The sequence below is a fragment of the Paroedura picta genome, chromosome 10 (genome assembly GCF_049243985.1).
Source record: "Paroedura picta isolate Pp20150507F chromosome 10, Ppicta_v3.0, whole genome shotgun sequence".
Classification (NCBI taxonomy): Eukaryota; Metazoa; Chordata; class Lepidosauria; order Squamata; family Gekkonidae; genus Paroedura; species Paroedura picta.
In genome coordinates this window covers 8952072-8979655 of record NC_135378.1, presented here as the reverse complement: position 1 = coordinate 8979655, position 27584 = coordinate 8952072, and the positions used below count along the sequence as shown (strand labels likewise).

Genomic DNA, 27584 nt, shown 5'->3' with positions numbered 1-27584 from the left:
TCATACAGTCTGCAAGAAGATCTTTGAAACTCGAACTTCACTGGATTCCCAGTACCCTAGCTTGGAAACATCTCCGTAATTATGCATGTTTTCTACTACATGGGGGGAGGGGATCAGTAGTAGCTCTCTGATATGTGGTTTGTTTTTGTCTTTTGTTCTTTTTTTATGGGGGGAGCCCTAAATTTTGCAGTGGTTTTTCTTTTTTGTCTGTTAGTTTCCCCTCATTCAAACAAACAACCAAAAAGAAAAATCACAGTACTGAAACATTTTCCCTAGTGCAAGTTGGCGCCATTTTGCTCTCATTTCAGCCAATGAAGAGTCCAACATGTGCTAATTTTACACAGCAGGCGAATTTGATACATCAAACTTGGCCTTGTATTGGACATAACTTTTTCCCTGTGTTTTCCTCCAGTCTTACCAAAATACAGGTGCTTGAGTATTGTACATTTTAAAGCACTTCTGGGAAAAGAAGCAATTGAATTGTAAATGGGAGCTGGCTAAGATTGTTACGCTTTTATAGTCAAAGGTAATGAATAACGCTGCCTATAAAAGGAGAACAATTAACTATTTACTAGCTACAAGCCAGGGAGAGAGCAGGAATGTGCTTAATATTTGACCAGATGAAATCCTTCATCCACCCTACACGGAAAGCTATTTGGACAGGAAACCTCACCTTCCTTGTATTTTCCCAAGTGGAGAGTTTAATTTCTTTTTATTGTTATATCACATTATTCCATAGTGGTAACAGTTACACGGAAACTGATATGCATGCTCATGGCAGGGGGGGTGCAATGAGCCCCCCCCCTCCAGCAGTTAGTGTTTATGGCTGTTGCACTCTTCAGTGACTAGGTTGGTGACACAACTGTATGTATATATATACATACAGTAGGCTGCAAGAGAACAGATGTGTCTTACTCTTTCATTATTTCCAGACATGTTAAACAGGAGTAACTAACCTGGAATGCTTTTATGTCACTGGCTCCAAATTGCCTCCCATTTTCACACATGAAGCTACCTTGCAGGCAAGTGTTCTAGCACAGGGGTAGTCAACCTGTGGTCCTCCAGATGCTGGCAAATGCTGACAGGTGCTTATGGGAATTGTAGTCCATGAACATCTGGAGGACCACAGGTTGACTACCCCTGCTCTAGCAGACCCTCCCCTGAATGGACATCTCACCTGTAGCTGCCTTGTTCTGAACCAGACCATCAAGGTCAGCATTGTCTGCTCAGACTGGAAGCCGCTGTCCAGGGTCTCAGGGTCTCAGTCTTTCCCATCCCCTGTTGGATGGGAGTTGCTGGGGATTGAACCTGGGACCTTCTGCAGCCCAAGCAGATGCTCTACCACTGAGCCACAGACCCTCCCTTGAGTCCTAATCCTGTTCATCTTACATCATCATGGGTCATTATCATCCCTGTTGTTAATAATAAGAATATTACAGTGCTCATTAATCTACATAGTGACTTACTGAGTTTATTCAAAACCAGGCTGATCTCATCCCGTGTCAGTTTTTAAGAAGAGTTACGCCTTTCTCAATCCACTGATGTCTTTGGGCTTCAAATGGTCATTTTAATTATAATTTTCACTGTAAAAACATACTAGTTGTTGTTACATAGGCCATCTTTATTATATAAGAAAATGTATTTTTATAGCCCACGCTTCTTAACAGACTCAGGGAAGGTAACATCGATAAAATGAGAACAATAATATATAGTACTATTTAAAATTAAATAGTTAGGTTTTAGAATCATCTTAATGTTTTTGACAACTGAGGGTTGGTTGGGGTTTCAATTGGTGGAGGGAGGTGGATTCTCCAGCCGGGAGGCCAGCATCTTCGTGATGTTATTTCCTGTCCTCAATGAGCTCTGTCTTGCAGGTCCTGTTGAAGGCCCTGGAAGGCCCTGATCTCACAGGGAGAGCTTTTCACCAGGCTGCGGCCAAGTGTAGTTTTATTTCTTTGGGTCCGGGGATCCTGATTAGATTTTGGCTGGTCGATTTTCGTGATCTTATGGGGGTATAGTGGAAGAGGCAATCCTATAGACCAGTGGTCCCCAACCTGCGGGCCGCGGCCCGGCGCCGGGCCGCGAAGGCCATGGCGCCGGGCCGCAGCTCCCTCTCCCCGCCCCCCCCGCAGTAAAAAACTTCCTAGGCCGCAAGCTTGCGGCCCGGGAAGCTACTTACTGCGGGAGGGCGGGAATCAGGGCCGGGCTGCGCCCGTGCAGGCCGCGCCCACGCGGCCCAATCCGCGGGCGTGGCTCGCGGGCGCGGGCCGATCCGCGGGCGTGGCCGGGTGCGGCTCAATGCGCGGGCGCGGCCCGATGCCCTGCCGGTCCCCAGCCTAATAAAGGTTGGGGACCACTGCTATAGACCATGGGTAGTCAACCTGTGGTCCTCCAGATGTTCATGAACTACAATTTCCATGAGCCCCTGCCAGCGTTTGCTGGCAGCGGCTCATGGGAATTGTCGTTCATGAACATCTGGAGGACCACAGGTTGACTACCCCTGCTATAGATTGTTCAAGGCTTTGAACATCAGCTTTGAATCTGATTTGGTCTCCAATGTGTACCTGGGAGAGCACAGGTGTGCTCACCATTAGGTCCCACTAAGGACCCAGAGTGCTGCATTTTGGACCAATTGAAGATTCAGGAGCATTTTCAAGGGCAGCCCTGCATAGGTCAAGTTAGAGAAGTCTAATCTGGAGGTGACGCATGGTTCACAGTGGCTCAGTCAGTTATTGAGATGTCAGATGCCAACTGTTGTGGGTGATGGAGGTGGGAGAATGCTGTGAGGTTTCTGCAGAATTCAGAAAGTTCTGACAGGGCCTGCAGCTCTTTTTATGAGCCATATCCTTCTTGGTGCTCTAGTAATACAGTGGGTCTTCCAACCATTTCTTTTTTGGAGATTTTGCAAAATGTCTTAAATTAGCTGACATTAGTTTAAAACCATCATGTTATGTACTCAATCAAATATCAAGATCAATATTAGAAATTCCAATACATTCAATAGAAAGTTAATAGACCAAATTCATTAACTGGGAATTAATCAATACATCATCATATGTGTATTAGATCCAAAAAGAAAGAAAGAAAGAAAGCAGAATTATTACCATCAATCTCAGTAAGAGATCAGTTATGTAAATTCATTTGTTGGATTATCCTTTATACTTAGCTATAATAAAATACAATATATACCCATGCTTAAACCACAGATTAAAAATGGATTTACATAAGATACAAGTACTATATAATTCTTCTATAAGAATAAGTGGTAAAAAATAAAAAACAGCTTCTGTGTTAATGAAAATTAGTATTTAAATTGTTGCCATAAATCAGTAATATAGTTGCTTATAAGGAACTTGAAAACCCTTATTTAGAAGATGACCAGGCAAACTCTGATAGTTAATAGTCTCCAGGAAACAAATGAGACTATGAGTTGTTCCCAACACCCACCTGAAGGTTTAGAAGTGGTGCACTTTAATTTGTAATCCAGAATGGGATGTCCTCTTCAAAAGCAAATAAATCCAACAGCTGCCCAAAGTTTAAGTATGTTGTGCTTTAATTATAATCCAAGGCATCCAAAAGAAGTATTAAAAGCAAAAGCAGACAATAAACTCTTCTTTTACTTCCTGCTTTTCTGGCCACCAACACCTTTGGTCTCTATGATCTGGCTAAACTGGCCACCGCAAGTCAATGCGAGGACTGAACTTCCTCCCTTTCTGGACCTGCCCCCTGAAGAGCTCTATGCTAAATCGCTTCTTGGTTTACATGTCATATCCAAGTCTCATTCAGTTTCTCACAATAAGTAGTGTTGGACTATCAGCTACAGAATATCCACGTAGGTAAAGAACTAAAAACAAATCTAAACCTTTACAAATAATTGCCATCTCCTGCTTAGCCCCTCCTCCCTGGAGTTCTCATTTTACATGCCCTTAGAAGAAAAGTCTATCACTTAATTTTTAATAGGCAGTTTCAAGTTCAGCAAATTGGAAGGGGGTTTTAATTTACGGTCCATTCAGTCCAACAACATCAACACGTAACGTTGTTAGGTAATCCTCTGTCAGAGTACTGAAGGTCAATCCATTAAAAAGCAAAAAATAGAAAAATGGGGGGTAAAGAGAGAGAGAGAGAAAGAAAAGTAACAAAGAATGATGGGTGGGCATTGTCCAGGCCTGGAGTTCTGGAGGATAGAATCTCCACAGATCAGTTCAAGGGGTCCAATGTCCCTGAGGAAATTATTGGAGGAGGTGGAGGGGACTCACGCATCTCCCGCGTTTCTCTTGGTCACTTCTGTGAACAGCCCACGTCTGGTGCAGAAGCTTGCCAACTTAATGTGACACGATCTTAGTCCACCTCCCCAATTTACAAAGCTTTGACTTGAATCAAAAGATCAAGTTTATTAAGCAATCAAGTAAACCAGTACAATAGCTAGCCAGAACCAGCCCAAAGCAATATAGATCCTGCATATAACCCATCAGCCATCCCCCCCCTTGGGAATCCAGTGTAAATGAACACATCATACTCAAGGCCACCTGCCTCTACTCCCAGAACACAGGGAAGACAAATGGAGGAAGGGTGTGAACACAGAGTTGAACCAGAGCAGGCAATTCCTAATTTAAATTATTCTGAAAAAAATTCTGTTTATAGAGGGTATTATAAAGCTCCAAGTATTCAAGACAAACCAGCCTGGTATATTAGACACTAATATCCAAACCTTAATAGCATTACTCCCTAGAACAGTGCCGGTCCGTGGATCAGTCGGTACCGGGCCGCAACTCCTCCTTGTCTCCTCCCCGGCTGCTGCCTCGGGGGCTGCCCTGCCACTCTGCCGCCGGCTCACCTTTGGTGCTCTCCAGTGGCCGCCATGGCTGGGGCTCCCCCTTGGCGCGGCACTGTGCAGCTACTGCTGGCAGCGCCCCCCAGTGGGCGACAGGAAGTCAGGGGCACCAGTGGGAAAGCAAGGAGAGCAGGGGCTCAGGCAGCAGCAGCGATGTCCCTCGGCAAAAGGCTACACCCTCCCCCCCTCGCAGGGCCTCAGTAAAATTGTCAAGCGTTGACCAGTCCCTGGTGATAAAAAGGTTGGGGACCACTGCCCTAGGATACACAATAACGGCAGCAAAAAAACCCAGCAACAAAATGCTCCGTTTCACTTCATTCTTAAAGGTACAATTGTCTTCATTGTTGGACTATCAGCATTTCTGAATTTCTATGTATCTAAGATGTCTCAACTCTTAGCAGATAATTGTCAGTATTTATATGTGACCTCTTTTGCAGTATATAGACAAAGTAAATCTGTAACCACTCTGCGGAAGCGGTATAAATAAAAGGCTAAGGGGGGTAGGGGTGGGCAGTGTCCGTGATGGGCAAGGGGACCCATTGGCCCCTTGCCCACGGAGTGACAAGCGGAGGGCCCAGTCGCCAGGCACAAAGCGCCTGATGAGTAGCCCCTCCGCTTGTCAGTCAGGGGGCAAGGCACACAGTACCTCCTGACCTGCCCCCCCAACTCGGCCGCCTTTGGGCACCTGCCACCATTATGCGGCTGTCTGCCTACAAGGTAGGTCGCAGACCCCTGCCCCAGAGGAACCCTGCCATCCCATCCCCCTCCCCTTCCCTGATGATACCCCACCCTCCCGCGGACCTGGGGAGCATGCTGCAAGTGTCGCTGTGCTTCCCGGGCCGGGGGAACCCTCCCACACCCGTCCACCTCCCCCATGATCCCCTGCCCAGCTATATGACCTCGGGGGGCTTCCTTTGCTTCCACCCGCCTCACACCCACTCACATCTCGGGCCCCCCTCACATGCCCAGCAGGCCCTACACCTCCTCACCCCCCCCACTCTCCTTTCCCCCTTTCCTTTGCCTTTCCTGCCATCCTTCCTTTCTCTATCTCTCTGCCCCGCGCCCGCCCTCCGCCGCCACTCCCCCCCAAACACCCACCCATCTCTACCCCAAACTCTTCCCCCATGGCCCCCCACACAACTGGCCCCCCTCACCCACCCAGCGGACCCTTCCCCCCTCCCTTTACATTGTACCTACCTTCCTTCCTTCCTTCCTTCCTTCCTTCCTTTCTCTCTCACCTTTCTGCCTCTTTCTCCCCCTCTCCCTTCTCTTTCTGTCTTTCTGCCTTTATTCCTTTTTCCCTTCCTTCTCTCCACCCATCCACCCATCCCTTAATCTCCTTTCTCGTTCCCATCCATCCATTTCTTTTCTGCCTCTCCCCCATTCTAGCTCACATTGCTTACTCTGCTTTCTCCACTTCTCTCTCTCTCACTTCCTCTCTCTCCCACCCCATTCTCTCTCTCCTTCTCCCTTACTCTGTGCCTGCCTGCCTGCATTCCTCCCTCCCCTCCCTCCAGGGCCCCCCCCCCGCACCCACCCAACTGCCTGCTAGCACCCATTAGGCTTGATTTCTAGTATACAATATTTTTCTAGTTGCAGTTAGTGAAAGCTACATATTTTATCTTGGTATGATTTGATATAATATAAATCCTTGCCCTCAGTTATTTTATTATTACAGACAACTTTAAACCAGTTTAGAAATATGCAGATAACAACTGATGACAACAAACATTACCTGATGAACTATTGACTGTTCTGTGCCTTTAAGAATGAGAAGAGCTTGAGTCGTTGGCTGCTTGTTTTTTGCAGATGCTGTATTTTTAACTGTGTCTGTTATTGTCAATCCAGGCATCAGCTGTTTAGAGGCGGGTCAGCAGTTCCCATGATGTTAATCTGTCAGCTGTGATTGATGCAGTTGACCAAGGAGTTGCTAGCCCACTGCCTTGCCTGACTGGGATTCAAGGGGCAGCCCTCAAATGGCTGATCTTCTTTCTCCAGAAATGGACACACAGGGGGTGGAGTAGGGTTGTGCACTTTGGCCGCCAAAATGGCCGTTCAATCCTGAAGTGGCCATCACCATGGTGTGTGTGGGGGGCAGCACCGGTGGTGGCGCACCAGTCAGCGCACACAAGCACAGAGCTCTGCACCTGCATGCATGTGCCAACTGGCAGGCCGACACCACCGCTTTCCCCGCACCGCGGCACTGGCTGCTTCGGACCTGAACTGCCACTTCAGTGGCTGAAGCGCACAACCCTAGTGTGGAGAACCAGAGGGCACGATTTTCTCCCCCACATTGTTCAACATCTTCATGCACCCTCTGGCCCAGCTGATCCAGAGATATGGGCTGGTGACACCCAGCTCTTTCTCTTGATGGAGGGATGGCCTGACCCCCCCCCCCCACACACACACACACACATGCGCCCGTGCACACAAACATTTGCCGGATGCTTGAAAGCAGTGATGTTCTGGCTCAAGCAGAGTGGCCTAAAACTCCACCCTTTCAAGACGGAGGGCCTGTGGCTGGGTCATAAAAGGTCAAGTCAGGCAGCTTGGCTCCCCTGCCTGGAAGGCGTGCAATCAGAGATCTCACCCTCGCCCAGGATCTTGGGAGTGATCTTTGATGCCTCCTCATCTATAGAGTCACAGATCACTAGAGTAGCACAATGTTTGTCACTTGCATCAAGGGAGGCTATGAGCACCCTGTCTGGCCCTGGAACACAGTGACCCCCAGCCCTCATGAAGTACGTCTGGCCTTGACCAGGGCCAGGGCCTTATGGGTCCTGGCCCCTACCTGGTGGAATGAGCTCCTGTACAAGCTGAGGGCCCTGACTGAACTGTCACAGTTCCACAGGGCCTGCAGGACAGAGCTCTTCCACCAAGCGTTGGGTCGGGGCTAGGGCTTGCAAGATCATTGTGTCCCCCCCTCCCCTTCCTCTTCCCTAATTTTTGTAGATGTTTCCACCTTGTTATTCTATCCTCCAACTACTTGGAATATAAAGTCCAAGGCCTGTCAGGAACATCTGTTTGGTGACTCCTGTTAATTTTATGGGGGTGATATTGTGGGGTTTTAAATTCGGGTTTTATTGTCTGTTTATTGTAACTTTTATTAAGATTGCAAACCGCCACAAGCTGGCTTCACGAAGGGCAGTGGCAAATAATTCTCAACATAAATAAATAAAGTAAATAAATATAATTACTTATTAATAGAACGGGTTTTCCCCATAGTTTGTATTATTATTATTATTATTATTATTATTATTATTATTATTATTATTATTATTATTATTATTATCATGTATGTTTCAATTTACTGGAATGGTGTAAAAATGCAATATTTTATTTTGTGTAACTCTGTATCCCTTCTATCATTGATAGTTACTATGATTGCCAGAACCCCAAGTGGTGGTGGGGGTCCGTCACTGCCAGGCCCCATCTCCTTGCCACCTCAGCAGAATGGCAGGGGGGAACAACTTTCCCCCCCAAAGAGGGAGATCCATCCAATGTACAGATACATGTCTCTATCACTATCCATGTGACCCAGAACTGATGACAGCCGAATTTGCCATACAGTTTTTGCCCAAATGCCAGATCTTTGTCTGCCATCCTGTAAGTTAGCGATCCCCAACCTGTGGGCCACGGACCACATGTGGTCCTTCAACTAATTGAAGGTGGTCCCCGAAGGACACCTTCTCCCCCCCCGGCCCTTTACTTCATCCCCCCCCCAGCCCTTTACAACACACTTCATTGTTGTGGCGTGTCTGTATCTTATTTTGAAGGGATGTTTAAACATTACCAGAGCGATCAGAGAGCGTTAGGGCAGTGGTTGAGAGTAGAGGAGTAAACTACCCCCCCCCCCACCGGGCCTCAGTAAAAGGCGTTGAGTGGTCCCCGGTGATAAAAAGGTTGGGGACCACTGCTGTAAGTGATGATGTAACTTCTGGATCACATGGGAAGTGGGTAACATAGTTCCAATCCAATGGGCCTCCCTTCTGCTCCCAGTAAGTCCCCCCCCCCATCACTGGTTCCCAGGAGGGACTTAGCCATGTTACACTGCTAGGGTTTGTAGTCTTTCACAAGCCACACAACTCAGCATTATTGCAAAGCTGACCCAGGGGAGGCCCTCTTCACCCAGCGCACTGTTTCTCTTAGGGCCAGCCCTGCCTACAGGGACACAAGGTGAGCGGCTGCAGAGTTCCTCGGCTGGCAGGACTTAGGAATTTCCCTGGATTGTACCCTGAGGGCCAGCAGGGGCCCTCTACAGGCGTCTGAAATCAATCCTTGGAATTATTTTGTATAATTCTTTCTACTGTTCCAGGATCCTCATTGACAATAGTGAGAGTAAGAATGGAACGAAAAAGACGCTCGGCTAAACCTTGGGAACCTGCTTCTTCTGAGATAATGTCCGTTTCTGCCCTATTTCCTTCAGCAAATGCTTAGACTTTGTCTCTTAGCAAGAGCCAGCCACAGACTCAATCAAAGGGTTAAACTGTTTGTTTACAGTTGCTGCTAGTGGGGACAGGCAGAGGGGGTCAAGCAGTCTGTTAAGATAGGCAGATTTGTCTTGCTGGGGCCCTTATCTGACTCAGGTTTGTCACCTCCACAAGATTAGCAGGAAGAGAAGCTTTCTCCTTTCTCCCTTTGCTTGAGAAGAGATTTGCTTTAGGCAGAGAGTCAGATCCCTCTTGAATCTTCACCATGTAACAGCTAAGATATAGAGCTCCTGAATGAGCTGCAGGACGCTATGCATTTTCTTGCTTTGTCTTCCAGTTTCCCCTATCCTGTTTAGCTAGTAAAATTGTCTTTTTATATGCAGTATCCCTGCCTTGTCTGGTCTCATCATTTGTACATTTGCCATTTTTATTACATGAATACTGCCAGATAGATATAGATATGGATATAGATTCCAACACAAATACTTTGCAAATATTTCACCTTTGTCTGTGCTTGCTGCTACAGTGATCTTCAAAAGAGGAGGGGATTCTTTGGTTGAAGGTCTGGGCTTTCCTTATGTAAAAGAAATGGCCTCGTAGTCTGAGGTGTAACATTCTGGCCCTTTGCAGGATGTTTAAAGTTATAAGGAGGAATGTGGAGCATGGGAAGTGCTTAGGAAGCAAAGGAAAAGACGGGAGTTTAATGGTAACATATAATAAGCTTAGGTGGTCCAATGATTTGGGCGTCTGTGGTGTGGGAGAAGTGAAAGTTACTGAAGCAGGAAAGTTATGAATCCACGGGGACTTAGCAAAATATGAAATTGCCAAATGCCCTCGGTTGCTTTTCACAAAAGGTCTTTGTGCCGGGCTGAGAGAGATGGAGGAACCATCCTCCATTACAAGGTTTTCGTTGAAATGAAACTAAGTATGAATGAAGCTTTTGGCAAGGATCCGGCCTCTTTGACACTGCTGATTTCATCCCTTTCATTGCCAGGAAGAATATATTGAGGGGATGGAGCCCCTCCCCCATTGGATGTCTCAGCTTAACGCTCTGCACACGGAACGATTACTCCAGGGAGTTGGAAGAGAGCTGCTTCTGAGAGATACCCTGACTAGATAAACCAGGAGGATAAAGGTTTGAATATGGTGGGGATCCAGACCTCAGTTCACATATTGACTGCTTCCACTCCCTCCCACCACATGTGATGACTATGTTGATAGTTTTATTTATTCTTTTATTTTAAAAACATTAATGAAAGGTTGTCAGCTGCCAGGATTGGCCCTCTGGCTCTACAAGCTTCCCCAGGCTAGTTTGAGAAATGTTGTCACCTCACATGTTTCTGCCAGGCTGAGATTGTGTTTCCGTCCATGCCACATTGATGCTTTGATCTGATATTGGTTGTGATGATTTCATCCTGTTTAAAAGTTGCTTCTGCTGGCTTTGCTTGACCAGGGTCCCAGGGGTGACTGGGTGGGGTAAGTGGTGTTATTTGTGACTCTGGAGAGGCTGGCTGTTCCATTCCATATGTCTCTTCGGGGCCTGTTTTGCTATCTTTCATGACTTTGAATAGCAGCCTAGCCGCGTAGAAATGCACCAGGGGGTTTGGGCACCAAGAGATGCTGAAGGAAGGTGAATGGGAGCATCTCAAATTTGGGTTACTGCTTGTTGCCCTCCATTCCAGCAAAGAGTTTTCATGTGCCTGTTTCATGCACCCTTATTCAAGAGACCTGCAACCAAGAACCTGCTTATTGGGGAAACCAACTGGAACGTGACTGAACCTTGATCCTGATGTGTGCCTCGGACCATGCAATCCATGATGGCAGATAGACCCCAGACCCCAAACTACCGGATGACTGGCCCAATGGCATGCAGGCCAACAGCAGGGCCAGGTCAGTCAACCGTGTGAAGACATTGGGAGTTGAAGGTGCTGGGGGCACACTGTTGGTGTGGATGAAGAGACCATCTGGCTGGAGATGGAGCCACAGAGTTGCCTTCATGGGGGGCGGGGGGTGATGACCAACTGCTGGTGGGAGGCTGGTGTGGACTGGGACACCCCAGTTGGGAAGCAGGCCAGTCAGCCAGGGGCAGCCTGGGCCAATCCCCCCACCTCTACCCCTTCTAGAACAACAACTGGGAGTATGCGCCATCTCTTGGAAGCTGGGAGGCAGCAGAGAATCTATTGTGCCTTCAAGATAGATGCCAGCTGAGTGTGCTATGTTGAAGCCTATCTGGAGGAATAGGCTGTAGACTGGCTAGTGGATCTTTTTTATATGGATGCTGCAGGGGCACTTTGAAGACCCTTTCCAAGAGGAGAGGACAAAGGATCAGCTGCAGTGGCTGAAGCAAGGGATCTGGCCTGTGGTCCAGTCCACTGGGGACTTCCACTATCTTGCAAGTAAGGTCTGAGACTGGACCAGGCAACCATGGTCCAATTCTTCAAAGAGGGTTTGAACCTTGAGATTCTTTGATGGGCTGTCATGCAAAATAAACCTCACACTCTAGTGTACACTGTGGTGTGCTTTTAGTGGCAGCTTTTAATCTTGTGAGCCATGTTTGATCCCCTGCCCCTCTCCATTCAGCCAGCTGGGTGACTTTGGTCTCATCACAGCCCTGACAGAGCTGTTCTGACAAAACAGTCCTGTCAGAAGCTCTCTTGGCCTCATCTGCCTCATAGGGCGTCTGTTGTGGGGAGAGGAAAGGGAAGGCAATTGTAAACCGCTTTGAGACTCCTTCAGCCAGTCAAAAGGAGGGTATAAAAACCAACTCTTCTTCTTGCCAGTGAGGTGAAGAATTGGGTCCAACAAGTAAAGCTAGCCAAGCAGTGCCAAAGCTGGAAGGCCAAGCCAGCAGGTTCTAAGGCTGGAGGGAGCCAGAGAGCTGTGTCTCACCCAGGAGGGAAGCCAGAGTTCACACAGGGAGCACCACCACCCGCAGAGCCACCAGGCATTTCCTTGCAGAGTGCCCAGAGAAGATTCCTGCTGCAGGGAAGCCAGCAGTTGCCAGGGCCAGTTGTTGGAACTGGCTCTCTGTGCAATTTCTCCTGAGTTGAGACTCAAACAGGAACTCTCTTCACCATAGAGTTAGGGAGATAGATAGGAACACTGACCTCTCACCTTCTGATCTCACGGACCTTCCCTAGAGGGTAATTTCCTGTTTCCTGAGTCCTTCTCTTCTCCTCTGTTCCTCTACCCTGCAGCATCACGGAGCAGAGAAGCCCCAAGCATCTCCTTCATCCAGCTATTTCGATTAATATAAGAACCTTCTCTTTACCTCTAAGTATGTAGAACTGCCTGGAGGATCATTGTCCATGGGGTCACGATAGGTCGGACATGACTTTGCACCGAACAACAACAACAAATGTAGAATTAAGTTCCCTAATAAATAGTTACTATATTACTTAAGTACTACCTTGGTGAACGTGCCTTTCATTGTTTATTGTTTTCTCACTGCATGCACTCAACCTGCTGTGCTCACCAGCCATACCAGGCATTCTGCTTACTTTCAGGATATTGAGAGATTACCACAAGTCAAACAATATTTAATATCCTTCACCAGTCACCCTCCTGTTCCAGCTCTGCACAGCTGAGGCAATGACCTGAGGACCAAACAGATATCAGGAGAATGTCCCACAACAGTGCTACTTACCCCGGCAGCCTAGTTTGGGTCCACCACCCCTGACTAATCCTCTAGTAGCCAAGCTACTAGCACCCTACCTGGCCCCAGAATACTGAACAACAGTGATCCAGGCGATGGTCACCTCTAGACTGGATTTCTGCAACTCATTCTACGTGGGCCTACCCTTATCCCTGATCCGGAAACTACAACTGGTGCAGAATGCAGCGGCCAGGGTTCTCGCGGGAACATCATAGAGGGCCCACATCCCACCCATGCTCCAACAGGGGCACTGGCTACCAATTGAATACTGGATCAGACTTAACTACCTTCAAGGCCATATGCGACCTTAGCCCTGAGTACCTGAGGGACCGTCTCTCTACATATACCCCCCAGAGTACTATCCTCTATAAACACCAACAAGCTGGTGTTCCCTTGCCCCAGGGAAGGGCTTTTGGCCTCGAGCAGGGCTAGGGTTTTCTCCATTCTGGCCCCCACTTGGTGCAATGACATCCCAGAAGAAATCAGGGCCCTGCAGGAACTAATTTTTGATGTTTTGTTTTTATTTAATTTTTGATAGCCAGCTTGGTGTAGTAGTTAGGAGTCATAGAATCATAGAATCATAGAGTTGGAAGGGGCCATTCGGGCCATCTACTCCAACCCCCTGCTCAATGCAGTGTGGACTTCTAATCTGGTAATCCGGGTTCAATTCTGTACTCCCCCACATGCAGCTAGTTGGTTGACCTTGGGCTCTTCACAGCACTGATAAAGCTGTTGTGACCAAGCAATAATATCAGGGCTCTCTCAGCCTCCCCTCCCTCACAGGGTGTCTGTTGTGGGGAGAGGAAAGGGAAGGCGACTGTAACCCACTTTGAGATTCCTTCGGGTAGAGAAAAGTGGCATATAAGAACCAACTCTTCTTCTTCTTCTTCTTCTTCTTCTTCTTCTTCTTCTTCTTCTTCTTCTTCTTCTTCTGCAAACTAGAGCTCTTCCACCATTCCATTGGTCGAGGCCAATGAGCCAACTCCACCAAATTAGAGCCCACAGGGGTCCCCTCCTCCACAAACTGCAACCTGTAGATGAAGAACCAACCCACGGTGCAGTTTTAGGAATTAAACAGGTTAAATGTTCTACTTTTCCATGTAATGCCGTTGGTAATGTTATACGTTCACAATTATAATGTTTTTCCTTTGGATTGGATTACAAATGATGTATCACTAGTTCAAATGTAAACTGCCTTGAGCTGCAAGGGAAGGCAATATATTAATATCATATCATATGGTTTCTCTATATCTTTGTGAAACAGCCTGGGGGATGGAAGGTGTCCCGCTGTCCAAGTTGGAATAGGGCCAATCTGGGTGCAGCCCGGATTGGCCCTGCCCCTGCAGCTCCCGCCCTCCGTCCCTGGACTCTAGCCTCTTTGCTCTCAGATGCACCTCAGTGCCTGGAGCCAGCAGCAGCTAAGGGGAGAGGGCCCTGGGCAAAGGGTCATGGTGGAGGGCCTGCTAACGAGGGCCTCTTGGCCTGCTAGTCTGGGCCTGCTAACAAGGGCCTCCCGGCCTACTGCCTGCCTGCTAAGGAGCTCTGTCCTGGCCCTGCTAAAGAGCTGGTTGGCCCCCGCTGTGATCTGGCTGTGACCTGCGGCCCAAAGCCACCTTAATCATCCTGGCTGTGGGCCAGGGGAGGGGACCCTGTCAAGGCCCATTCTTAGGAACAGGCTTTGAAGCTAGTAATATAATACTCTCCAAAAAAGAAGGATGGCACATTGCAGTTATGCATGTTTTGAGTGCTATTTCCATGACCAATGCCTACCCGCTCTCCTTGATCAAAGGCTTGTTGAGGCATTTGGGGAAGGGCAAAACCTTCTCCACATTGGACCTCATTATATAGTATGCATTAGTAAGGGAGGTGAACGGAAAAGATAGAGTTGTATCATAGAAGGATCAGCAGAGGAGCGGGCGTTATAGGTGGTCTCTATTCAATGTACCGCTGACATTCATATTAATAAAGGACACCCAAGCCACAACTTTAAAAATCTTTGGCCATCAGGATTAATTTCTTCCACCAGCTAAGAGCAATGGCTTGGGACACAGAGGGAGAATCATCAGTCACCCCATGTCTATGAAGCCCACCCCCTTTCATCTGAGGGCCTTCCATTAACTGCACCACCACATCCAGGATGCCTTATGACATCACAAAGAACCGGTTCTTTATGCTTCTGACTAAAACATTTATATTGAACTCTGACATTTTAATCTAATAAAAATGCTTTTTTGCCTCGCTGCAGTATAAACAGAGAGCAACTCTATTATATAATGGGCATCTGTGGAATATGGAATTAATCCTACCAGTGTGGAAAACCTTCATAACTCTCTTGTGGCTTCATCACTCTTTGAGTTATGAGGTCTTCCTTTCGCTTATGGGATAAAGTCCAAATCCCACAGAAGCTTATTATGAGTCCCTCTATTAAGACTTCACTATTTAAAACAAAACACTTAAGAAGGATACTGTGAAGTCTTGAAGAATTAAAAAGTTGTCAGACGCAGTGATTTGTAGTCCTGGAAGATTTTTCAAAGGGAAGGAGCCGGCCCACTTGCCGTAAATGCTGATGAATTTATTCTGAATGTTTTTCTTTCTTTTTTCATCTCAAATTCTAAGTTTCCCCCCCATTTCTACCATTTCTGTGGCTTCATTTTAAGGACCATCAAATTACTAGGACAACAAGGAGCTTTTTGGACTGAATTGGTCGACTAATCCACTCAAGTGTTAGCAGATTAAGGACTGATGTCCAATTTTAATTGCTGAGAATAAACTTAAATCAGAGTGGTGTTAAATTTAGGGCTTGCTATTTTACATTTTGAAGATGATTTGATTATAGTGAGTTATTGTAATGCAGGATAGAAAATATTTTTACAAGTGGCCTCTCTCTCTAATGAAGTCTACTTGCATTGTCTCAGTATAAAATTACATTATCCCTTTCTTCACTACCTGAGGATGGCAACTCTGGCAACAGATATACATTTGTGCCACCTTTTTCCATTGCCGGTGGGCGCACACTCAGAGTCATCCCGACACCAAGACCAAATCATCTTTCAAACATAGTCCAGAAACACGCCAAGGGGTCAAGGCACCCAAGCTATCCAACCAACTCACCTAGCCTACCTGTGCCGTTATGGTGAACTGTTAGTTTATTATATTTCTGCTAGCTTCAAAGCCTGTTCATAAGAATGGGCTTTGAAAGGGGCCCCCTCCCATCGGCATGAGGTGGCATTCCTGGCCCCCCCATCCATGCCACTGCGGCTTCCCCCCAGACCGCAAAGCACAGCCGTTCGCTTGGCAGCCTGGGGGGGAAGGGATCCTCGCCCCTCTTCCCCAATCAGCTGCGCAGCCATCCCCCAGGCCGCGCAGTACACCCGCAGCATCGCTGAGGCTTCACACCTTCCGATTGGGCCCTCACCCGGACCGGCCCCACCCACTCTCCACCCACTTAGTCAAAAATATGAATACCGCTCCCTGGGCGGTTTAAAGATACCGCCCTCCCATAAGGTTCAGGGCAGTTTACATAAAACATATGGGAGTACATTATAACCATAATAATAATCATAGCAGTAACAGTACTGATAAACAATGGCATAACAATTAGCAATGCAATAGAAGTTTTCAAACAGAACCCATGGGGGGGGGTCAGTTGGGTTCAGGTTGTGATGTCTGTGATGTCTCCCCACCCCCATGTTGGGGCCTGTGGGGTTGGACCAAACACTCCTCACTCCCAGCCTCCGAGCCACCCTGATCTTCGTCCCTGAGTTCTGTGGGCAAGTTCTCTCCCTGGGGATCAGCCCCGATTCAAATCACCGGAGCAGTGGCTTGCCCAACTCCATGCCTGAGCCAGGTCAGACGTATCTACCATTGGTTGTTTAGGATCCTTCTCCCATGGGATGGCTTCCCATCTGTCTAGTCCAGGGGTGGGCAAACTGTGGCCCTCCAGATCTCAATGGACTACAATTCCCATGAGCCCCTGCCAGCAAATGCTGGCAGGGGCTCATGGGAATTGTAGTCCATTGACATCTGGAATGCCACAGTTTGCCCACCTTTGGTCTAGTCTTTCCTTTGGGGAACATTAGATCGTCAACAATTTAATTCCTTCCACAATTAGAATGTTCACAGGTGTTGGATGACATCACAGCAATACAGCTAATCATGGCCTCTACGCAGATAAAATTCCACAGGATTCATACCGCTGTATGTTTTCGTAGTAATATTTAACTACACTGCTTCAATAATTAAACCAAAGAGTAGTCTGTTGCCCTCCCTTTGGGCTCCTGTTTCATTTAACGAGAATCAATAAGACTTCAGCAAGATCAAAGACGTGTAGAAACAATACAGCGTGTGCTGTTTACGGGGGTCTCAATCCTAAATGTCCTAAAACTCTGAATAGACAGTAGGGAATCTGGATGAATAATTATTAAGGAAACTTTCTTAGAGTACAAAAGGGGTTTTTTCATCTCCCCTTTCCATGAAATTTCCTGTGACAGTGCATGTGGTGGGGCCTAAACTACACAGGATCAGACAGATGGGAGGCTGTAACAGCCTTTGAACATGAATGTCTTAAGAAATTCTTAAGAAATTTCTTAATTTCTTATCAGGAGCAGCCTTCATAAACCTGAAGCCTTAGTCTAAAGTCAAGGACGAGACCCATCATACCGTTTTTGAAAAATCTGCTGGAGACAATTCCTGGACCCTAAATAGGGTGATCTCCCCAGAACAGCATGACAGATAAATACACAAATGTTTGTTTTATTACACTTGTATACCCTAAGGTTCAGAGCAGTTCACATGGAATGAAAAACAAAGAACAGTACATCAAACTCTGTGACTATATTAAAGGTAACAGTAATAATAATAACAGCAATAAACAGAGAAGATAACATTCAAACAATAACAGTAAACAATCTAACATCCCATGATTGGTCAGCGTATGAGTACAAGGAAGGGAGGATGGGGGTCCCAGTCGTGGTTGTTTGGCTTTGGATGACCTGAACCAAATCCCTGGCAGAGGAACTGTTTTAGTTCCATTAGGGCCTTGATGTCTTCTGGGAGCTCGTTCTACCAGGTGGGGGCCAGGGCAGAGAAGGCTCTAGCCCTGGTTGAGGTCCAGCAGACTTCCTTGAGGACTGGGATCACTAGCCAGTTGGTAATGGTGGGATGCAGAGCTCTTTGAGGGGCGTAGGCAGAGAGGCGGCCCCTCAGGTACACTGACCCCAGGCCCACGGGGACACAATAAACAGTGGAGATGCTGCTCCACCACAATGCACTGGCAGCACCCAAGAGTATCACTGCTGGTGTGGAATCACCCTAAGAGTTCTTTAGGAGTTTCTTCTTCAGGGATGGCTATCTTTTGCTCCTTCCCTTCTGCTTTTCTGGATGAGGAATGTTCTTACTTTAATCCCATAGACTTTCATTCATCAAGCTCTTGGAAGATCTTAGCTCTTAGATCCCCTTGATATTACATTGCTTTGGCTGGCATATCACCCTGCAGATGTTTATGCCAGACATAGAGTGAAACAATATGGAATCAACCACTAGAGGGAGCAAAGCATGTGGAACAGAGTGAAAAACCCAAAGCAACAGGAACACACAAACCTTTCTATAGGAAAGTCTTTGCCACGCGTCTCTTTCAGTTGGTCCATGGTCATCCCTGCGTCGGCTTTTATCATGTCGAGCCAGCAGATCCTTTGGCGATCATGTTCCCTTTTGCTGCTGACCATGCCGAGCATTCATGATTTCTCCAACCGGGGTAGGGGGACTCTCATTAAACTTGAGGGTGACACCAAATTGGGAGGAGTAGAAAACACCCCAGTAGGTAGAGAGTTCAACGAGATCTTAACATACTTGAAAAGTGGGCAAATGAGAACAAGATGAAATTCAATAAGAAGAAGTTTATATTTCTACATCAGAATCACAAAAACAAGAAGCATGTACACCGGACGGGAGATATACTTCTGGGTAGCAGTGTGTGTGAATGTGAACTTGGGGTACTTGTGGACTGTAACCTAAATATGAGCAGATGGTGTGACGTGGTGGCAAAGAAGGCAAATGCAGTCCTGGATTGTGTCAACAGAGGCATCACATTAAAATCACAGTGTATACCGCATTGGTCAGACCCCTCTTGGAGTCCTGTGTGCAGTTCTGGAGGCTTCACTTCAAAAAGGACGTGGACAAAATTGAGAAGGTTCAGAGGAGAGCAATGAGGAAGATCCAGCTCCTGAGGACCAAGCCCTGTGAGGAAAGGCAGAGGGACTTGGGAATGTTCAGCCTGGAGAAGAGGATGTTGAGAGGGGACAGGATGGCTCTCTTTAAGGATTTGAACAGTTGTCATGTGGAGGAGGGCAGGGAAAGGTTCCTGTTGGCAGCAGAGGAGAAGACCCGAAGTAAAGGGGTTTAAACTATGTGGAGAACAATATCAGTTAGATACCAAGAAAAAAATTCACAGTCAGGTTAGTTCAGCAGTGGAATCGACTGCCTAAGGAGGTGGTGAGCTCCCTTTCACTGACAGCAGCAGCTGGACAGATCCTTCTCCTGGATGCTTGGGGCCATTTCGCACGAGGGAATTTCAGCAAAATCCTTACCAGATCAGACGCTTTAAAATCATGGTTTCAGACAACGCGGTTAGCCTCCCCCCCCCCCCCCCGTGTCAGTTTTGCTCCATCTACCGATTTGTTGCGGAAGCAGGGAAATCGGGAAAACTGGTCAAAATCCCGACAGATGTCGCAATCACCCACCAAGATACAGTAAGGAGGGGTCATTAGTACTCATATTGCTATGGATATGTCCCTCCCCTGCTCCCACCTCCATGGCTTCCGGGGACGGGAGGCGGGTGTTTTTTAAAAATTGAGAATGCTGAGTAGCAACACATTCTTGCAAGTCTCTTCAGAACCCTTTCAATTATCTGGCTGCCCCCTTGCTTTTTATGTGAGAGTGTTTGTCACATTTTATTTTTTTGTTCTTTCTCATTGGGGGGGGGGTGTGCATGTAGAACTCCAGCAAAATACCCCCCCTTGTTTTTTGTTTGTGAATGGCTGGAAACTACAGGTTCCCCCCCCCCACCCTGGTGCTAGAAGGGGATGGGGGGGGTGAGGTTGCCAGATCCAGACAAGTTAACTGCCAGGGAAGGGCAGAGACCACAGCTGGAATCAACTCTCCAAGGCATAAATTTTCCCTTTTGCTGACAAATCTTTTGGCCCCAAAGCATCACCTCTTTGCTTCTGAGCTGCAGTTTGGGAAGATTTGCACAGCAGTCTCTAAATATAAGTTTGCGCTATGAAACTATCAAAACTTGAAGACGGAGCTATGACGGATAAACAATGCCTCTGTGAACAAATGAAATTGCGTTGCAATGATTACTTCAGTGTTTGTTTTTTTAAAAGGAGCGGGGAGGCGGGCTTTGCGTGGCTAGCCGAGGCTGATTGGTTGTCCGGTTGATTGGCAGGCTCGTTGTGGGGGGGGGGGGGCGAGGGAGGTTTGTGGCGTTTTCATTGCTCCTCGGCAAGAACCAGAAGTAGGTGAGGAATGCTGGAGGAGAAACGGTCCCGCTAGGAAAATTGAGTTTTGGGACAGGTGTGAAATGGCAATGGAACGCTACTAAACATAGCGATAGAATATTCAACGCTGATTACAGATTTCAACCAGCTGTGCGGAATGGACCTTGAGGCTGATCCTGCACTGAGCAGGGGGTGGAGCTAGATGGCCTGGATGGCCTCTTCCCACTCTAGGATTCTATTAGTCTATCCCTCTCCCATTTGAACACAGCATCTAGATACTGGTCAAGTACAAATGCTGCCACTTCTAGTGGGTTATTCAAAGAAATATCATCCACAATCTGAGGTACACTTAACCCTAAATAGCCCTTGATTGCAGTTGAAGGTCATCTGACATATAAACTAATAGGCATTGGCAACAGCACAGGTCACTGCAGAACACTATGTGTGAAATCCAGCACCATTTTCCGGGTCTGGGACTCCAAGCAAAAAGGGTTACAGTCACTGGAGCACCCATTTAAAAAGAAAGCAACAGCTTGAAATTTCTGGAGGCATATTTAAATTTAGGACACAATCCAGCCAAAAATTTAAACACACGTTTCATTGATTTCATTGCCAGATGTGGGCTAAGCATGTGCTTAACTTCCCATTAAAGTAAGTAGGGCATAAAAGTGGTCAACGTTGGTTGGATCAAGTCCACAATTTGCAAGAATATCACATGAGGCAGCTCTCTTTATTACTGGATATTCAGAGAGGAGTTCTTTTTAATGAAGTTCATTTCCCTGAGGGTGATGAAAATATAGTAAGCTATGTAAAGGGTCTCTTCATTTCAGGACAAAAATATATCATGCTTTCCTCAATACTTTTTATGTATTTATAAAATGTACAAGGGTTGCTATATAGGCAGGCTGTGCTATGACCAAAGGAGCATCAATCAAAAAACAGCAGCTTTAACTCTTAAGCCCAGGAAGACAGCTTCTGCTTGCCAGCTGCAACCCCCCAAATTTACCTCGCCTCTTCTCCCAGCCCAATTCTAACCACCTTAAAAATAAAAATACAGACAAGTGTATTTTACTCAGACTGGGCAAACCAACTTTACTTACCCATGCACTAATCTTCACAGGGCTAGCCCATATTTATCTGAAAAGTGGTACCTGGAATAAAATTTAAGATGCCAGAGGCCGCAACATTTGTGAATAACATTAAAGAGCCCTACAGTACTGAAGCTGAAAGGATAATTATTACGGATGGGCACGAACTGGAAAATACTGGTTCAGTTTGGGGTTCGGGGTTTTCATGAACCAGACACCAGAACCAAATCTAGCTCAAACCCCCAAAATGAACCAGTTTAGGCCGGTTCCTTTAATCCCCCCCCCCTCCAACCGTGAAAGGAACCACTAAAATGACTGTGAGCCATTTCAGCAATCACTTTCACCCCCTCCTGCTTACAAGTGGGGGGCAGGGAAACAGACTGCAAAAATGGCTACTAGCCATTTGGGGCTGACAGCAGATGTGCACGCTTGTCAAATGTTAGTGAAATGGAGGGTTTAACGGGCTGAACCCCAAACTGAACTGCTTAACTCCTATTTCTCCTCAGTCTTCTCTTGTGAGGGAAATAGTAATCAATGTGGCAAAAACGTAACACAACACGGGAGTCTTAGTAGACCATACATTGAACATGAGTCAGCAGTGTGATTCAGTGGCTAAACAGGCAAATGGGATTTTGGGCTTTATCAAACGGAATATCGTGTCCAGATCATGGGAGGAAATGGTACCTCTTTACTCTGCTCTGGTTCGGCCTCACTTGGAGTACTGTGTTCAGTTTTGGGCACCCCAGTTGAAGAGGGATGTTGACAAACTGGAACGTGTCCAGAGGAGTCAAGCGCCGACAAAACTCACAAACAAACTTCTATAGTAAGAAAGCTTTAATTGGAATTAGATCGTCACTATAACATTCTAAGTCAAGACTGTTCGATACTAGGACAGCAAGCAGTTATCAATACAATTCTCCCGCCCTAACCCGAGCGTTCCCAAGGGAGGGGGGTCCCCTCACACAGGTGCCATCCCAGGATTCCTGCCAAGGTGTTGAAGTTAGCACGGCCTTCGTCAGGCCGGTGCCTCGGGCTAGCTGATAAGATGTTTACAGGAACTGGGCAACATTGTTTCACAGCGGGGAGACTATGCAGTGTGAAAATGCAAGGATCAAAGAAAGGGGGAATCAAAGGAAAACTACAGGCATGGTTACATGGGAACATTTCTGAAAAGGCACAGCATCTCAAGATGGAGTCACTTAGGTTCACTGAAAGTTAAGCATGGCAGGTTCACTGAATGTCAAGCATGGCAGAGAGCAGGGACTGATCCTGACAGGCAACAAAGATGGTGAGGGGTTTGGAGACCAAGACATATGAAGAAAGGTTGGGGGAGCTTGGTCTGTTTAGCCTAGAGAGGAGATGACTGAGAGGGGATCTGATAACCATCTTCAAGTATTTTTTTAAAGGGTGCCATATAGAGGATGGAGCAGAATTGTTCTCTCTTGCCCCAGAGGGACAGACCAGAACTAATGGGATGAAATTAATTCCAAAGAAATTCCATTAAACATCCGGAAGAAGCTCCTGACAGATAGAGCGGTTTCTCAGTGGAACAGGCTTCCTCGGGAGGTGGTGGGTTCTCCATCTTTGGAAATTTTTAAAAAGAGGCTAGATAGCCATCTGACGGAGAGGCTGATTCTGTGAAGGCAAAGGGTTGGCAGGTTACAGTAGATGAGCGATTGGGATGTGAGTGTCCTGCATAGTGCAGGGGGTTGGACTAGATTACCCATGAGATCCCTTCCAACTCTGTGATTCTATGATTCTATGAACCATACAAAGGTCCAGAATATGTTTTTGGAGCATGGTCCAATGTTCAGGGGTCTTGAAATGGAGCATTTCCATGGATAAATTTGGTTCTTGCCTTAGTAATTATCAACCATCTAGTCTAACTTTATGCTCAGTGCAAGAAATCCAAAGCTGTGAGGTTTCCCCCGATTGCTCTCAAGCAGAATTTTGTTGAAGAAAATTTCTTTATTGAAGAAACAATGATGTGGCATCTCTAAGTTCTTGAGAAGACTGATCTCCCTGGGAAGAATTGACCCTTATTAACCTCTGCCCCCATCACTCCCCACCAATCACCCATTTGGACTTGATATTGTCCAGATGCCCCTTGGAGCACCAAAAGCAAAAGCTGGTGCCTCCACTGTTCCCATAGTCCCCACAGCACCAAATGACCCAAAGGCCAGAATCTCAGAGGCACCAAACGAGCTACTTTCAAACCTGCAACCATGAATAGCAAGAGATCAAAAGGACTTTAAGGCAAATGAAAAGATGACAGACTAGGTACAAGAAAGAAAATAGCAAAAGCTTGTGTTAATGGGGTTTTGACAAAAGCTAGGTCATCTGATTCAGTATGTGTCCAGTTACCATTATGTGTCTGAAGGCAGTCTAATGATCACTCCTGTAATTTGTTTCATTGTATGACCACTTCTCTTGTTTCTCAGGATGGCCACTCAAGTTCTAAGGTCTTTGTCTTCTTCTGTGAGACCTCTTCAAGTATTTGAAGACCATAGCCATCTCCTCTTTTCCAGCTCTGACATATATAGTTCTCTCAGCTTTTTCAGTGGCTTGGAGGTAAAAGCTAGCCTGATGGGGCACTAGAACCCTTCAAAGAGACATTGCTGTCCGCTAGCAGACAATACCTTTGGGAAACAGAACTCTCTTCAGTTGGCACACAAGAACAGTTGTCCTTATGTCTCTCCCTTTGAAACCTGTGGGACTTTAAAATGCTTAAATTAATCCTGGCACCCATATCTCCACACCCACACCCTCATTTGGCACCACGCCACCACAACCTCCCACACAACACACATTCAACCCCATGCCCTTACGGACTGGACAACCCCTCCCCTTCCTCTTCCCACTGCCAAGTTGTCTCCATCTTAGTCACTCTCTTTCTTTCTACCTCCCTTTCTCTTTGCTATTCCCCCCCCCCCCGCTAGTGCCTGTTGTATCAGCTACAATGGGCTTTAATTCTAGTATAATATATAATATGTGTGTATATTTATATATTAACTGTTAATGCTTTATATTTACTTATTTGTTTGTTTATTTATCTGTTTGTTTATTTATTTATTTATTTTTATATTTATATACCACCACTCTCAAATGTCTCGTGGCAGTTCACACAATTCATCTGTAACAGCAGGCTTGCTGTTAGTAATAATGTGCTAAGACCTAAGTGGGCAGCGAGTGGGTTCTGCCTTGGATGGTTCTGCCCACCCAGCCAGCCAGGGGCTCTCTGCTGCCATTTTGTCAGATTGCCACTGGACGCTCCCCAGGCAACAGGTGGGGGGAGGATTCCTTTTCCCTTGGCCCCTAAAACCCTCTCGACACTTCAGAGAGGTAGTGAGAGGGCTTTGGGGGCCAAAGGGAAGGGGCCGAGGGGTGGGGTGGGGGAGGATTCTCTTCCCTTTGGGCTCCAAAGCCCTCTCGCTGGCTCTGTGAGACAGAAGAAGAGGAAGAAGAGTTGGTTCTTATATGCCGCTTTTCTCTACCTGAAGGAGTCTCAAAGCGGCTTACATTCGCCTTCCCTTTCCTCTCCCCACTGAGAGATTACTGTTTGGTCAGAACAGCTTTATCAGTGCTGTGGCGAGCCCAAGGTCACCCAGCTGGCTGCATGTGGAGGAGGAGCTGGGAATCAAACCTGACTCACCAGATTAGAAGCTGCCCCTGTTAACCACTACACCGTCTACACATATCCTTCCCACTGCAGGATATTCTTCACATCATTTTCTTCACACTATACATCTTGCATGTTCCAACAAGTGGCTCTCTCTCGGGCGGGCTTCTGCCCTCTTGGGGTTGCCGAGCAACTGGAGGGAGTCTGGGAAGACGAAGATATGGAGAGTGGCAACCTGCTGTCCGTTCTAGGGGTAACACATCTCCCTGGGACTCTCCGGAAAAACACTTGATTTCCCAGAATAACGATTGAGTCCAAGGGCCCCCTTTAAGACCAACAGTGTTTCAGTTGAGGCATAACCCTTTGTGTGCACGCACACTTCTTCAGGTACATTGAACTGGAAGTGACCAGTCCATCCATATTGGTAGAAGGTGTGCAGCAAATTAGCATCAGCATAATAAACGGTACTCAACAGAGGCCAGCACCAAACTGAAATAACAAGCTTATTTTATATGGCCACCATCTGTTTGGGCTTAATTCTGGGGAGAAACATAGTGAAGGAAATAAATATGCCAAAATCGGAGATCGACAGGCAGATGTGCCCTTCTTAATTGTGGAATGCTGAGAATCATTAACTGAGGCCCTGTTGCTAAGTTCCGTCTGTTTTTTTCTCAAATGTGTAGGTAATTTTATGACATCCTTTTCTCTGGGGCGGGGTGTCTGACTATGCAAGTGTATATCTCCCCTGTCCCCAGGCCAGAGAACTACATTCAAAATTGCTGTACATTCTACTATTTATTACATTGCATTACAATCCCTGCTTTTCCAGTGATTCCTAGAGTGGTCAGATGACACTTCGGGGGGGAGGGGTCGCCTGGCATTGTGTGTGTTTGTTTGCTTTAAAAAAATGTTTCTGAAGCCACTTGGAGCAAAGGCAGGGAAGGCAGGTTGCCTTGGGGAAGTCTTCTGCCAAACCCTGAGGCTCATAGAGCAGACCAGTTGATGTTCCACCAAACAGTACTATGAATGGTATTTCACCCTCCACTGGCAAGGCGTTCTCTCGCCTGGGTAGCCCAGGCAAGCGCAATCTTATCTGATCTTGGAAGCTAAGTAGGGTTGACCCTGGCTAGTTTTTGGATGGGAGACCTCCAAGGCAAATGACCTCCCAATCTCCTGCCTGGCTGCCAGACAACCCTGGGATCTCCTGGCCATGCTACACACTCCTATAACTTTCATAATAAAGATTCCAGAATTTGATGAGCTGAGAGCCAAGGTGATAACCGATACGCTGTAACTTGAAAACATTGGAAGGCACATTGAGATGGTAAATGCTGGTTTGTATACTGCATTACATATATGTTAAGGACCTTAGAAATGAACTTTAAGTTATGTATGTACTTGTATTTTGTAGTCTCATAATCACTGAAGAAGACAGGGAATACTGGAGATTGAGTAACCCGGGAACCTGTTCTGATTGTGTTCAAATGAGAATTGACTGCTAGAAGAATAAATGAATATTTGATTTGACTTTACATGCCTGTGGAATTCCATTTTGAATCATTTTTGATATACTACATATATGTCATTCCATGAATGAATCATGACATAGTCAGATGGCTACATATTCTCTTCAAATTCAGAAGGCCAAACTTAATCTTCTCAGGAAGTTCAGGGACACGGGGACTGCACTTTTTGAAAGCCATAACTAGAATTCTACTTTTCGACGCTATGCAGTTTTGAATCTTTATAGTATATAATATTACCTTAAATTAATTGAGTGTTTATGCATTAAAAAAAGCTTTTTGCTCGTGAATACAGTGAAATTTTCAGAATTTATGATGGGAACATTTTATAACACCAGCATCTGTTTCCCTCAACTGTGTATAGCTTCATTCATTATAATTTTTCCTGATGTTTTGCCTACCATATGATTAACTCCCCAAAGTCATGAAACACCAGTTTGTCTTCTTGCAGCTGAAGACTGAGAGGAATAATTATGAATGTGGAAACTCCAATGAAAAATGTGCTTCAGTGTAAAGAGGCCAGCAAATCAAAGAACAGCCAGGTGGACATGTGAGGACTGAAAAAGGAAACCTCAAGATGCAATAGTTTCCTTGACCAAGATGATCCTTGTTCCATGTTCCTTTAAAAACACTAATGCCGCTATTTGCATTAAATCCTTTTCATTTAACAATGTTGCCTGTGACGTCTCCTTTTCCTTCAGAACTGCAATATTGGGGTGGGTGGGAGGAGAGGAACGGTTGGGAGGAACTGAAGGCCTCTCAGAGACTATAGCCCAGTCTAGACCAAATCTCAGAAGGGAAGTACGGTCAGTGTTTGGAAGGCAGGCCACCAAGGGACATTACAGAGGAGGGACAGCCACCTCTGCTTCTCACTGGGGTCATCTGAGAGAGTCACACCGGCAGATGGAAGACTGGTAACCTCCCTCCGCCATCTCCCCTGCT

The 27584-nt window shown here is 46.6% G+C and overlaps 1 long non-coding RNA gene across 1 annotated transcript; it reads left to right on the top strand.

The window, feature by feature from the left end:
* On the top strand, positions 1-27276 carry LOC143819911 (uncharacterized). Its single transcript, XR_013225147.1, has 3 exons — positions 1-75; positions 10256-10407; positions 27094-27276. It is a non-coding gene; the product is annotated as an uncharacterized LOC143819911 (long non-coding RNA).
* Positions 27277-27584: the final 308 nt, after the last annotated feature.